Source organism: Mus musculus, chromosome 13 (assembly GCF_000001635.26).
Source record: "Mus musculus strain C57BL/6J chromosome 13, GRCm38.p6 C57BL/6J".
NCBI classification, from domain to species: Eukaryota; Metazoa; Chordata; class Mammalia; order Rodentia; family Muridae; genus Mus; species Mus musculus.
In genome coordinates, this window is record NC_000079.6 from 68,178,144 (window position 1) to 68,192,266 (window position 14,123).

General features: G+C 44.8%; 1 non-coding gene across 1 annotated transcript; it reads left to right on the forward strand.

The window, feature by feature from the left end:
• The first annotated feature begins 3,156 nt into the window (after nt 1–3,156).
• AA414992 lies at nt 3,157–4,959 on the forward strand. Its single transcript, XR_873623.1, has one exon. It is a non-coding gene; the product is annotated as an expressed sequence AA414992 (transcript).
• Nucleotides 4,960–14,123: the final 9,164 nt, after the last annotated feature.

Consider the following 14,123-nt stretch of genomic DNA (forward strand, 5'->3'; position numbering starts at 1 on the left):
CCTCATGTGGTTTGCATCAAGCTTGGTCTATTGTTAATTCTTGGGTGTCCGCTATTGTCCTGAGGCTCCTTGGAGTCTTTCAGAATGACTTACAGTTTGTAGTCCAACTCACCCTACAATGGGCAGCTGTGAATGGGTCCAGAAATCTAATAGGTGCACAGTTCCATGCAACTAGTTGTTTCAGCAGGTGTTCTGTATAGGCTGGGATCCTGAAGAGGTAGGTTCCAACAGATGTGCTGGCAAGTAAATGCAAGCAGGCAAAGAAAACTGAGTCTTTTTTTCTACCAATATTTTTATACAAGCCTCCAACAGATGGTGTGACTCAGATTAAAGGTGTGTACTACCATGCCTGGGTCTGGAACATGATTTGTCCTAGGATGAGCTTGAACTCAGAATTCTACTTGCCTGAGCATCATGGGATTAAAGGCATGTACTACCTTGCCTGAGCCTAAGATTTGTACGGCCTTTAAGCCTAAAATTTCTTTGTCAAGATCCCGTTAAGAAGCCTGTGTCTTCCAGCCTCAAGATCTGGATCACAGGTGTGACCTCCATTTCTGGATTGTTGTTCATTCCTGAATTGGTCACATTGTCAACCAGGAATAGCTGTCACAATCAGTTTTACAGTCATGCTTTTACAGGACCTGCTCTCAATGCTTCATTTGGAAGAATTTTCTTAAAGGTTTAGTGGCTTAAGCATACCCATCTATCATATCCTAGTAACGGGCCACTGCTATGTGCTCAATGTTTTAACTCTTCTCCTTTCTTTCACCATGGGGCATATGCAGGCATTCTCTCTTGCATATCACAGGCACCTCACGAAGAAGAGGCATGGTGACAAGCACAGTGTGCCTTGTCTCAGACTAGAGGGGCCCTGACTGCATCCCACTGCATCAGTGAACAAACCACAGACTGTGTTGCTAGACAGCAACTTCCAACATCTAACCACACAGACTTAGATGCCACAGATTTTAGAAATATGTGTATATCAAGGAAATTCAAACCTATGTTTGGACATTACATTTTTGATGTCTGTCATGTTATGATTTTTTTCATGGGTAAAATAGTTGATATAAATAATTGAAGAGCTTTATCTGTACAGAATAAACAGGGACAAAAATTGCCTTCGAGCCAGGCTTAGTGGTGCATGCCTTTAATCCCAGCACTTGGGAGGCAGAGGCATTCACATGTCTGAGTTTAAGGCCAGCGTGGTCTACAGAGTGAGTTCCAGTACTTCCAGGGATGCACAGAGAAACATTGTCTGGAAAAACAAAACAAAACAAAACAAAACAAAACAAAACAAAACAAATATTGCCTTTGAGACTCTGTTCTAAGAGCCATTTATCATCTTTGATTGTGCGAGATATGCTTCCCTTTTTCTCTTTCAAACCTAAGCTTACAGGCCGTAGATTTTGCAAACTGTGGGATAATGATAAGAACTGTGGGACCCACAGATTTGCATTCCTCAGTCATGCGCAGCATCTTCATGTTTTCCAATCATAGGAAATTTAAGGTAGTAGATGCAAACACCTGGTTTTAACTTTTTAAAAATACTTGCTAGATTGTATTTAGTATGCATGTATCTCTCTGACTCAGTGTATTTGTTTGTGTGTGTGTGTCTGTCTGTCTTTCTGTCTATCTGTCTGTCATCTGCACACATGAATAAATGCCACAACCAGAGAACAACTTGTAGGAGTCAGTTCTCTCTCTCTGCCATGTGAGTCTTGGGGATCAAAGCAGTTTGTCAGGCTTGTCATCAAATGTCTTTATTTGCTAGGTGACTTTGGTGACCCTCATTTTAACATCTTCACTAGACAAAGACATCTTCTTTTCCAAGTTAGGAATCACCAGTTGTGATGGTCTGAATGAAAATGGCTCCTATAGGCCAATACATTTGCCTTTTAATCATTTTAAAAAGGATTGGAAGAAGGCTGGAGAGATGGCTCAGCAGTTAAGAGCACTGACTGTTCTTCCAGAGGTCCTAAGTTCAATTCCCAGCAACCACAGGGTGGCTCAGAGTCATCTGTAGTGAGATCTGATGCCCTCTTTTGGTGTTACTGGAAGCTGCCACAGTGTACTCATATATATGAAATTAGTAAGAATTTAAAAACAATTAGAGGAGTGTCCTTATTGAAGGGGGTTTCAAGAGCTCACAGCAGGCCCAGTCTCTCTGGGTCTCTGCATCCGGATAATATGTAGTCTCTCTGGGGACTGTTGTACCACATGCCTGTCTGCCTGATGCCTTGCTCCCCCTACCGTGATTGCATGTACTAACCCACCAATGGTATAAGACAGCTGAAAATCAAGTGCTTTCTTGTACAAGTTGCATTGGTCTTGGTATCTCTTCACAGCACTAGGAAAGTAACTAAGTTGCCAATGCGTTCACTTGGCCCTGGCCTGGTTAATAAATTTAGTACTAAACTCTGGTTGTCTTTGGAGACCATTGAGTGTCCCCTCTCAGTCCAATCTTGGGTAGCTAGGGAAGGTGTAGCAAAGGCAATGTCTACATCAGCATTTCTGAAGGGCCAGGGCTTCGGGCCTTTGGAAAGAGATCACATGAGCAGCTTTGCTCACACTTGGAATATCTATGAGTCTGATAATGAAGCTGTGACAATATCTCCTAAATATGGGAGAGCCATAGTATGTCTGCCTGCATCTCCCAGGAGCACAGACAACTAGTTTGGAAAGCTAGGCCCCCACAAGTATTGCGGGGCTTTCTGGGGACCCAGTTTAGGTTCAGTAATAAAGACACAGAGACATCTGTATAGTAGAAGTCTGTTGTCCTGTTTGCTGGGGCAGCAGCTCAGCTAGATTTCAACTTAACCCTTCTTCTGCTGTTGTTTCTCTCCATGTGGCTCTGAATGCATGGAGTGACTATTCCTGGTTTCAAAATGACTATATCTGGAATGAACTACAATCCAGAATTGGATGGCTCACCAGTGACCTGAATCTGGGGGCTTGGGAGATAAAAGTTTCTGACCTGGATTTTGATATGGAGATTGATGCAAAGTGGCTATGGATTCCAGAAGATTAAGACAAGGTGATCTCTGAGTTTAAAGTCATCTGGGATTAAAGGTCTGGTGGCACACACCTTTAATTTGGGTTACACCTTTTGCTGGTGACTATATAAGGACATTGGAAGAAGGAAGGCTCACTCTCTCTCCTTTGCCTGCTTGCCGTGTGGGACTGAGCAACTGCTAGATCCTTGGATTTCCATTCTACAGCTGCTACTGACCATTGTTGGGAGTTGAACTGCAGACTGTAAGTAATAAATTCCTTTACTATATAGAGACTATCCATAAATTCTGTGACACTAGAGCACAGTGAAGTGTTAGTAAAATGTGTGGGAAAAGTTGGATTGAGAATGGGCAGAGAGGGAGCACCCTGCAGGATGCTGTACTCAGGAGACTCAGAGGGAACACTACCCAGGACCTCATGTTCAGGAGACTCAGAGGGAGCACCCTCCAGGACCTCATGCTCAGGAGATTCAGGGGGAGCACCCTCCAGGATATTTTGCTCAGGAGACTCAGAGGGAGCACCCTCCAGGACGTTTTGCTCAGGAGACTCAGAGGAAGCACTCTCCAGGACCTCATGCTCAGGAGACTCAGAGGGAGCACCCTCCTAGCCCTGGTGCTCAGGAGACTCAAAGGGAGCACCCTCCAGGACCTCGTGCTCAGGAGACTCAGTGGGAGCATCCTCCAGTACCTCATGCTCAGGAGACTCGGTGGGAGCACAATCAAGGAAGTCCTGCTCAGGAGACTCAGAGGGAGCACCCTCCAGGACCTCGTGCTCAGGAGACTCAGAGGGAGCACACTCCAGGACCTCATGTTCAGGAGACTCAGTGGGAGCATTTCTCAGGACCTCGTGCTCAGGAGACTCAGTGGGAGCACCCTCCAGGACCTGATGCTCAGGAGACTCAGGGGAGCACCCTCCAGGACCTTGTGCTCAGGAGACTCAGTGGGAGCATCCTCCAGGACTTCGTGCTCAGGAAACTCAGAGGGAGCACACTCCACGCCCTCATGCTCAGGAGTCTCAGAGGGAGCACCCTCTGGGTCCTTGTGCTCAGACTCAGAAAGAGCACCCTCCAGGACCTCGTGCTCAGAAGACTCAGAGGGAGCACACTCCTCGACCTTTTGCTCAGAAGACTAAGAGGGAGCACCCTCCAAGACCTCATTCTTAAGAGGAAGACGGTGATTGAACCATTAATCAAGGTAGAACTCAGAGTCTGGCACTGTAGCAGCCACCCTATACCTTCACATCCACTGAGGAAGCCAGCCTGTTCTGTCATGTCACCCCAATGTCTCTACCGAACATTTCAGGAAGACAAAGAAAGATCTGTCTCTTCTGACAAAGATTTGAATGACAAGATCAGTTTCTCTAATTTTTTTTGTCAGTTCTTCCCAACTTAGGATCAATCAGAATAGGCCAAATATGTTCCACAAACTAATCATGTAGGCGCTCTGCTTAAAGCTACCGCCTAAATCTTGCAGGTATCAAAGGCTTCCAATCTTACCCTTCCCTATTTCCACTGTGCAGTGTTCCAGTTCCCAACCTGCTCTCAACACTTTGCCATAGCAGAGATAACAGAGATAATGCTGCCTCCTAAGGCATAGCGAACTGGGAACAAACGGCAGGCGCCTACTCTATCTTGGGTGATCTTCATTTACTTAATAAATGCAAGAAAATTGTTGAATTGAGAATTAAACTGAGTAATGAGTTATCTCCATGGACTCCAGACTAATGTTCATACAGCTCTGTTTCTGACCTCTATTTTTTTGAATGATTTTGATGGCCTCACTAATTGCTGATAGCTCCTACTTAAACTAGTTGTTCTTTGCCTAGTTTCTGTGTTGTTCTTGTTTTGACAAAAGTAAAACATTTGACAAAAACGATGCCCAACTTCTGGCCCATTTATTGATTTAATTATTGCTTCAGTGCCTTGCATCAGATCTGTGTATTCAAACCTCCTAACACAAGGGAGATTTGGAAGTGGCAGTAACTTTCACAGCAGCGGGAATTCCCAAGGCCCCAGATCTTCCACATATGCACACTGGAGGAAAATGTTCTGGGCTCTTTGTGTATCCCTCACAAAACCCTGTTGTTATCTTTGATTGGTTCCCTTGGCAAGGGAGACAGATACAGACTAATGCTCTGTATACGTGTTTGGAATGTGTATTGATTGAACTTGTGCTATGCAAGTGTAGATTTCTTTTTGTTGCATTTCTTCTTTCTCTCCTAGGGAAAAATAATGCATAATTGCATGCTCTGTCAGTTGCTGGCATCACTAACCACCAGATGCAATGTCTCCTTATGCTCACAGTTCTCAGGACACAGTGGGATTCCTCTACCACAGGGTGTGCCTTGCTCATGTGTAGCTGAGACAGGAAATACAAGCTTGAGATCATAATACTTTCTGTCCTGAGTGCTTTTCCCTCTTATCCTCCTGATACCTCAAACGTGTGCAGAGATGGTATGGCTAGACCTCTGGCTTGGCTTGATCAGCAAGGATAATGCCTTTGAATAGCCTAAGCAAAAGTATTAGGAGATGGAGTTTGTTACGTTTTGTATAGGCTTGGCCTGGGGAGTGGCACTATTAGAATATATGGCCTTGTTGGAGTAGGTATGTCCCTCTTGGAGTAGGTGTGTCACGATGTGTGTGGGTTTTAAGAGCATCATCCTAGCTACCTGGAAGCCAGTATTCTGCTAGCAGCCTTCAGATGAAGATGTAGAACTCTCTACTCCTCCTGCATCATGCTGCCTGGATGTTGCCATGCTTCCGGCCTTGATGATAATGGACTGAACCTCTGAACCTGTAAGCCAGCCCCAATTAAATGTTGTCTTTATAAGAGTTTCCTTGGGGCTGGTGAGATGGCTCAGTGGGTAAGAGCATCCGACTGCTCTTCCGAAGGTCCGAAGTTCAAATCCCAGCAACCACATGGTGGCTCACAACCACCTGTAATGAGATCTGATGACCTCTTCTGGTGTGCCTGAAGACAGCTACAGTGTACTTATATATACTTAATAAATAAATCTTTTTTTAAAAAAATAAGAGTTGCCTTGGTCGTGGTTCCTGTTCATAGAAGTAAAACCCTAAGACAGAGCTGTTGGAATCATTCAGAGACAGAATCTTTGGTAAGGGACAGATGGGTGGATTTATCCTCCCACCTTCCACCAGATGAGGAGCTAACACCCAGATGACAGCAGAATTCTGTGTCTCCATTTCTGAGGTATGTTAGCTCACAGACCTGTACATTTTAGCCAGTTGAGGTGTTGCTGGTGAGGCTAAGAGAACCCCTATGGGAAAGATAAGTAAAAAATAATCTGGTTATCTTGTATTCTGTTTACTCAATCCTCTCCATCCCAAGCTAGCCGAAAAAATAAAAATAAAAGAAAGCGAAATGCATCACAGAATGTGGCTCTAACAGTGTTGATAAGTAGTTATAATTTACAACAGTAATTTCATTAGGTTACTGTTCTTACCAGTGGGTGGTCTGGCACACAGCTGGTTGTGAGCCAAAAATACTGTAGCCTATAAATTTGCTTTTCTTTTCATGTTGAAATGCTAGTTCCTAAGCAGAGGGAGATATTTTATTATCCAGCCACTAGGAAAGGCAGGAGCATATTTCAGTTGTGTAAGGAGGACTGACTTTACGGGTTTCCTCTCATATAATCCTGAATACAGGTGTGGGAGGAGGAGCAATGAGGCCCATTTCACCAGATTTAAGGTTCTTTAATGGGAAGACAGTAATACTGGAGGAGCAGTTTTAAAATAAAAGAACCCAGCATGAATTTCTGTGTGAGCCCACTTAGCCTCGATGTGCTACTAAATTATCCCTGGAAGCCTGACACTGCCTGTCATTTGTGTCTGGAATTCAGTCAATACCTATAAATCAGGTGACTTTCTTGTCAACCTGAAAACATGCCCTGTCTGCAAGTCTCAGATGTAAACAGTGTTTCTGTGTTGATATAGTAAAGGGAGGATAAATTGGCTCTAACAAATGACTATGTGAGGGTATACTGAGGAATCTATTCATATGTGACCTGCAGGCTAAAAAGGAAGGGGAGGGCAGAGGCTTCCGAGGGAATCTGCTGCACACCGTTGGAAGGGCCTACTCTGGGATTTTTGTCTCTACACCAGCTCACAGGACAGGATGCGGGTGCACTCTTACTGCAGCCTGTCTAGAATGTCTCATGGAAGAAATAATTTGTGTCACGAAACACAAAAATGCATCTTAATTCCTGATAAAGAACAATGTGGTAGGATTTGGGACATTTCTCCAAGAAAAAAAATTATTTTGCATGGATAAAAACACTTGGCAATAAATGCCCAAATGAAGTGAGTGAGTTAATTTCACTTCTAAGACAAGCCACCATTCATATGTCTAAACGGAGACTTCAGATCTGTGTGCAGATCTCTCTGTTGGAGTCCATAGGCCTGTGTGCTGCACATTCTTTTTATGTGAGCTGCACTTAATCTGTTTTTTCCACACCAGACTCAGCAGTTTATGGAGGATTGTGCAAAGGAAGGTACTTTTTGAACCAGGACAGCTGTTTGCCTGTGTATTAACCACAGAAGGGGAGGTAGTTGGAGATGAAAGGGCCCATTTCCAGACAGAAATGTAGCTCAGGTAAGTGTGCAGTAGCAGAATGGTTTGGTGAATAGAGCCGTACTCAGCTAGTTGTTGGCACTCAGGCCCTGAGGGCATCTTTGTCACTTCATCCCTGAACTTAATAAACAAGAATGGAAGGAATAATTAGCACACACTGATGTTTGTACTGATAAATAATCTGTGCATATGTCTATCTAATGCACAGATGCATGGATAGATAGATAGATAGATAGATAGATAGATAGATAGATAGATAGATAGATAGATAGACAGATAACAGGTGATACACCTCATTTGAGGAATGACTGATATACAAAGAACTGCACATTTCATTGTGTGTAATTTAATGTGATATCAACAAAGTTACTGTATTAACTATCTAAGTATCTCCCATAGTTATGTTTTTAAAAAAAATTCCTTAGTTTTCTTTTGTATTAAGAGCACAGCATAGTACCTACCTCTTTAACAAATTCAGATGTGTCCAGGATTAAATTTTTAGGGTCGGTATCATGCTCCCAGTAGATTTCTACAATTTATTTATTTGACATAATTGAAGCTTTAAACATATTGGGTTACAACTCTGCATTCTTCCACTGAGAAAGCATGGCCTAACGTTGGTTTCTCTGTGACTATATCATTTGTCTTAGAGAAAGTATTCCACCCTCATGTCTGTTGTTCTAAATTCCGGCGCCTCTTTTATTTCTGAGGCAGAGAAATGTCCAATCACATGTGTACTGTGCTTCCTTTCTCTCTCTGTTTGTTCAAATGTGAGTTGTTCCTAACTAGAGCTGGTGTTGAAAGGGCTGATATGCACATTGGAATTCAGATGTCCTTTTGGTACTCTGGTTGGAGTTCCTTTGTATCTCATGGACATTCTAGCCTGCTTTGTTTGCTTATTTTTGTTTGTGGATCTCTGCACTGTTTTCCATAGCCACTGCTCCATTTTATATCCCCACATTATCTCAGTGTATTCTGTGCCTGCATTTCCTTGCTGTTTAGTGATATTGGCAACATCCCTGTTGGCCATTCGTATGCACTTGTGGAGGAGTGTCTTGTCAAGTGTCTTGTCAGTTGCTTTCTCTGTTTTCCTTACTGATCTTTAGGAGACCCTTACACATGTTGGAAATGAATCAGCTGCCTGAACCCACAGGGTTAATGATGCTTGTTAAGTGTAAGGAGAGAACCAGATTACCAAAGACAGACTCTTAAACTGACAGTGTAGAGAAGACTGCACTGCCTCTTGAAAAAAAAATCAAGAAGGTGGATGCACACCATGTACAAAAGCTGACACTGTTGGGAGCTATTGTCTTGATCTCTGAATTGGGCCTCTTCCCCCCTCCCCCGAGTAGAAAAGGGGGTCAAAATGGGCCACAGATGCACCGTTCTGAGAACAACCACAGAATGTTCCAGCCCTAAGTCATCACCAGATGTCCTGACCTCAAGATGTACCCTGATACCAGCAAGTTCATGCTTCCCTGTGTAGCTGTCAAAATAAAAATTTCCACCTCCTCACCGCTCCTGCTGAGAAGTTCTTGTACTTCCCCTTTTGCTTGTGCATTTCCACTGCCTCACAGCTCCTGCTGAGAAGTACATGTACTTCCCCTTTTGCTTGGGCATTTCAGCTGCCCCACCCCTCCTCCTGAGAAGTACTTGTTCTTCCCCTTTTGCTTGTGCATTTCCACTGCCCCACCCCTCCTGCTGAGAAGTACCCATACTTCCCCTTTTGCTTGTGCATTTAAGCCTTGAGCCTTGCTGAATACAGAGAGACCTTGATGCTACTCAGACTCCTTTTGTGTCGTTCTTGCACTTGGTCTCCGTCCCTCTCTTCCCCCATTTTGTTCTTAGGAGATGGTCCCCTCAAGACCCTCAAATAACCGGACCTGCTTGACAGGTGAAGTGGTGCCTAATGTGGGGCATGAGGTACAACCACCCTCTGGACAACAGAGTCAAGAGGTACTGCATAGACAGTGAGACGGTTCCCCGCCACTTCTCTCGAGTGTCGCTGACATTGATAGGTAAGCCTGGGCATAAAGTTGTTGTCCCTTTCACCATGGGCAAGGTTCTGTCCAAAGAGACATTTTTTATTCAAGAGATGAAGGGGTCTCTTAAGGAGAGAGGGATAAGAGTTAAGCAAAAGGATTTAATAATTTTTTGTGTTGTTTTGTTTTGTGGACTAGGGATTTCCATGGCTGGTATTGAGTGGTCCTGAAGTACACCCTTTAACTTTGAATAAAGTAGGCAAAGATATCAATGCTTTGATAAAACAAGGAGAAAGTGTTCCTGAGTCCTTTTTTAGTTATTGGGAAATCATCAGAGACCTCCTTGAGCAGGCAGAAAATGGCGGAGAGGGTGCTTGCCTCCTAGCCCTCACTGAAGAGTTTTTAGAAAACTCCTGATCGCAGGCTCGCAAAAGCGAAACTAAGTTGCTGGTGAATCGTCAGTCTCAGCCGTCATCGATTATCAATGCCCTGGTCCCTAAGGACTCCCTGCCTTCCCCTCTTTCTCCCCAAATTACATTAGATTCTAGAAAAGGGGCTACTGCTCAACCCCGTTAGACCAAAAGGTATTTACCCCATTTTGTATAAGGAGTTGTCAGATGAACCCCTCGATCCTGCCTTGGAGGCAGAATTGGATGAGGAAGCCTTTAAATATGAACAAGACCACTATGGTCCCGGGCACGGTGCCTATCTTACCATTGAGCCCTTCAATTTCCACCCTCCTCCTTATTTGTTCCCCTCTTTCCCCCTAATCCTCAGCCTAGTCCTCAGCCGGTATTGCTGGCCCCCTCGTCCGTCCAGCGATTACTTCATACTAAAAGAGAACTTCAGACTCAGATCACCAATCTTTAAGATGTTCTAGGGCTTCAAAAGGAGCTACAATACCTCAGTCTAGAGACTCAGCGTCTACAAAGAGCCCTCATAGGGGACCTTCAAGGTCCCATCTCAAAAAATACTCAAACTGGCCACAAAGGTCCCTCTCAGAAACAAGGGAATAAAAAATTGGCTTTTCCTGTCATCACTCAGCTCAAGCCCGTCAGGCTGCTACAGGTCATGAGGACCACCCCCCCACTGGTTCCTCCAAAAAGATCAGGGGGAACCAGAGAGTGATGAGGAGGGGGATCCAGCAAACTCTGATTCCAATGAGGGTGGAATGTCCCCCGATGAAGGGTTGGACACCAACAGCCAACCAGTCTACAAAAAGCTAAAACTGAGACCTGTAAAAGATCTTCATTCAGCAGTCAAAAATTATGGGGTTAATGCCCCGTTCACAGTATCTATATTAGAAGGTTTAGCAGGAGAGGGCTACTTGATACCCAATGAATGGAATAAAGTTGTTCAGTCTGTCCTCACTAGAGGCCAATATTTAACTTGGAAGTCAGAGTTTGTGACCTGAATCTGGGGGCTTGGGAGATAAAAGTTTCTGACCTGGATCTTGATATGGAGATTGATGCAAAGTCGCTATCGATTCCAGAAGATTAAGACAAGGTGATCTCTGAGTTTAAAGTCATCTGGGATTAAATATAAGGACATTGGAAGAAGGAAGGCTCACTCTCTCTCCTTTGCCTGCTTGCCGTGTGGGACTGAGCAACTGCTAGATCCTTGGATTTCCATTCTATAGCTGCTACTGACCATTGTTGGGAGTTGAACTGCCGACTGTAAGTAATAAATTCCTCTACTATAGAGAGACTATCCATAAATTCTGTGACACTAGAGCGCAGTGGAGTGTTAGTAAAATGCGTGGGAAAAGTTGGATTGAGAATGGGCAGAGAGGGAGCACCCTGCAGGACGCCGTACTCAGGAGACTCAGAGGGAACACTACCCAGGACCTCATGTTCCGGAGACTCAGAGGGAGCACCCTCCAGGACCTCATGCTCAGGAGACTCAGAGGGAGCACCCTCCAGAATGTTTTGCTCAGGAGACTCAGAGGGAGCATGCTCCAGGACCTCATGCTCAGGAGACTCAGAGGGAGCACCCTCCAGGCCCTGGTGCTCAGGAGACTCAAAGGGAGCACCCTCCAGGACCTCGTGCTCAGGAGACTCAGTGGGAGCATCCTCCAGTACCTCATGCTCAGGAGACTCAGTGGGAGCACCCTCCAGGAAGTCCTGCTCAGGAGACTCAGAGGGAGCACCCTCCAGGACCTCGAGCTCAGGAGACTCAGAGGGAGCACACTCCAGGGCCTCATGTTCAGGAGACTCATTGGGAGCATTCCTCAGGACCTCGTGCTCAGGAGACTCAGTGGGAGCATCCTCAAGGACCTTGTGCTCAGGAGATTCAGGGGAGCACCCTCCAGGACCTCGTGCTCAGGAGACTCAGTGGGAGCATCCTCCAGGACTTCATGCTCAGGAAAATCAGAGGGAGCACACTCCACGCCCTCATGCTCAGGAGTCTCAGAGGTAGCATCCTCTGGGTCCTTGTGCTCAGACTCAGAAAGAGCACCCTCCAGGACCTCGTGCTCAGAAGACTCAGAGGAAGCACAGTCCTCAACCTCTTGCTCAGAAGACTAAGAGGGAGCACCCTCCAAGACCTCATTCTTAAGAGGAAGACGGTGATTGAACCATTAATCAAGGTAGAACTCAGAGTCTGGCACTGTAGCAGTCACCCTATACCTTCCCATCCACTCAGGAAGCCAGCCTGCTCTGTCATGTCACCCCAATGTCTCTACCGAACATTTCAGGAAGCCAAAGAAAGATCTGTCTCTTCTGGCAAAGATTTGAATGACAAGACCAGTTTCTCTAATTTTTTTTGTCAGTGCTTCCCAACTTAGGATCAATCAGAATAGGCCAAATATGTTCCATAAACTAATCATGTAGGCGCTCTGCTTAAAGCTACCGCCTAAATCTTGCAGGTATCAAAGGCTTCCAATCTTACCCTTCCCTATTTCCACTGTGCAGTGTTCCAGTTCCCAACCTGCTCTCAATACTTTGCCATAGCAGAGATAACAGAGATAATGCTGCCTCCTAAGGCATAGCGAACTGGGAACAAACGGCAGGCACCTACTCTATCTTGGGTGACCTTCATTTACTTAATAAATGCAAGAAAATTGTTGAATTGAGAATTAAACTGAGTAATGAGTTATCTCCATGGACTCCAGACTAATGTTCATACAGCTCTGTTTCTGTCCTCAATTTTTGATTGAATGATTTTGATGGCCTCACTCATTGTTGATAGCTCCTACTTAAACTAGTTGTTCTTTGCCTAGTCTCTGTGTTGTTCTTAGTAAAACCTTTGACAAAAACGATGCCCAACTTCTGGCCCAGTTATTGATTTAATTATTGCTTCAGTGCCTTGCATCAGATCTGTGTATTCAAACCTCCTAACACAAGGGAGATTTGGAAGTGGCAGTAACTTTCACAGCAGTGGGAATTCCCAAGGCCCCAGATCTTCCACATATGCACACTGGAGGAAAATGTTCTGGGCTCTTTGTGTATCCCTCACAAAACCCTGTAGTTTTCTTTGATTGGTTCCCTTGGCAAGGGAGACAGATACAGACTAGTGCTCTGTATACGTGTTTGGAATGTGTATTGATTGAACTTGTGCTATGCAAGTGTAGATTTCTTTTTGTTGCATTTCTTCTTTCTCTCCTAGGGAAAAATAATGCATAATTGCATGCTCTGTCAGTTGCTGACATCACTAACCACCAGATGCAATGTCTCCTTATGCTCACAGTTCTCGGGACACAGTGGGATTCCTCTACCACAGGGTGTGCCTTGCTCATGTGTAGCTGAGACAGGAAATACAAGCTTGAGATCGTAACACTTTCTGTCCTGAGTGCTTTTCCCTCTTATCCTCCTGGTACCTCAAACGTGTGCGGAGATCGTATGGCTAGACCTCTGGCTTGGCTTGATCAGCAAGGATAACGCGTTTGAATAGCCTAAGCAAAAGTATTAGGAGATGGAGTTTGTTAAGTTTTGTATAGGCTTGGCCTAGGGAGTGGCACTATTAGAAGATATGGCCTTGTTGGAGTAGGTATGTCCCTCTTGGAGTAGGTATGTCACTTTGTGTGTGGGTTTTAAGACCCTCATCCTAGCTACCTGGAAGCCAGTATTCTGCTAGCAGCCTTCAGATGAAGATGTAGAAATCTCTACTCCTCCTGCATCATGCTGCCTGGATGCTGCCATGCTTCTGGCCTTGATAATGGACTGAAACTCTGAACCTGTAAGCCAGCCCCAATTAAATGTTGTCCTTATAAGAGTTTCCTTGGGGCTGGTGAGGTGGCTCAGTGGGTAAGAGCACCCGACTGCTCTTCCGAAGGTCCGAAGTTCAAATCCCAGCAACCACATGGTGGCTCACAACCACCTGTAATGAGATCTGATGACCTCTTCTGGTGCGTCTGAAGACAGCTACAGTGTACTTATATATAATTAATAAATAAATCTTTTTTAAAAAAATAAGAGTTGCCTTGGTCGTGGTGCCTGTTCATAGCAGTAAAACCCTAAGACAGAGCTGTTGGAAACATTCAGAGACAGAATCCTTGGTAAGGGACAGATGGGTGGAGTTTATCATCCCACCTTTCACC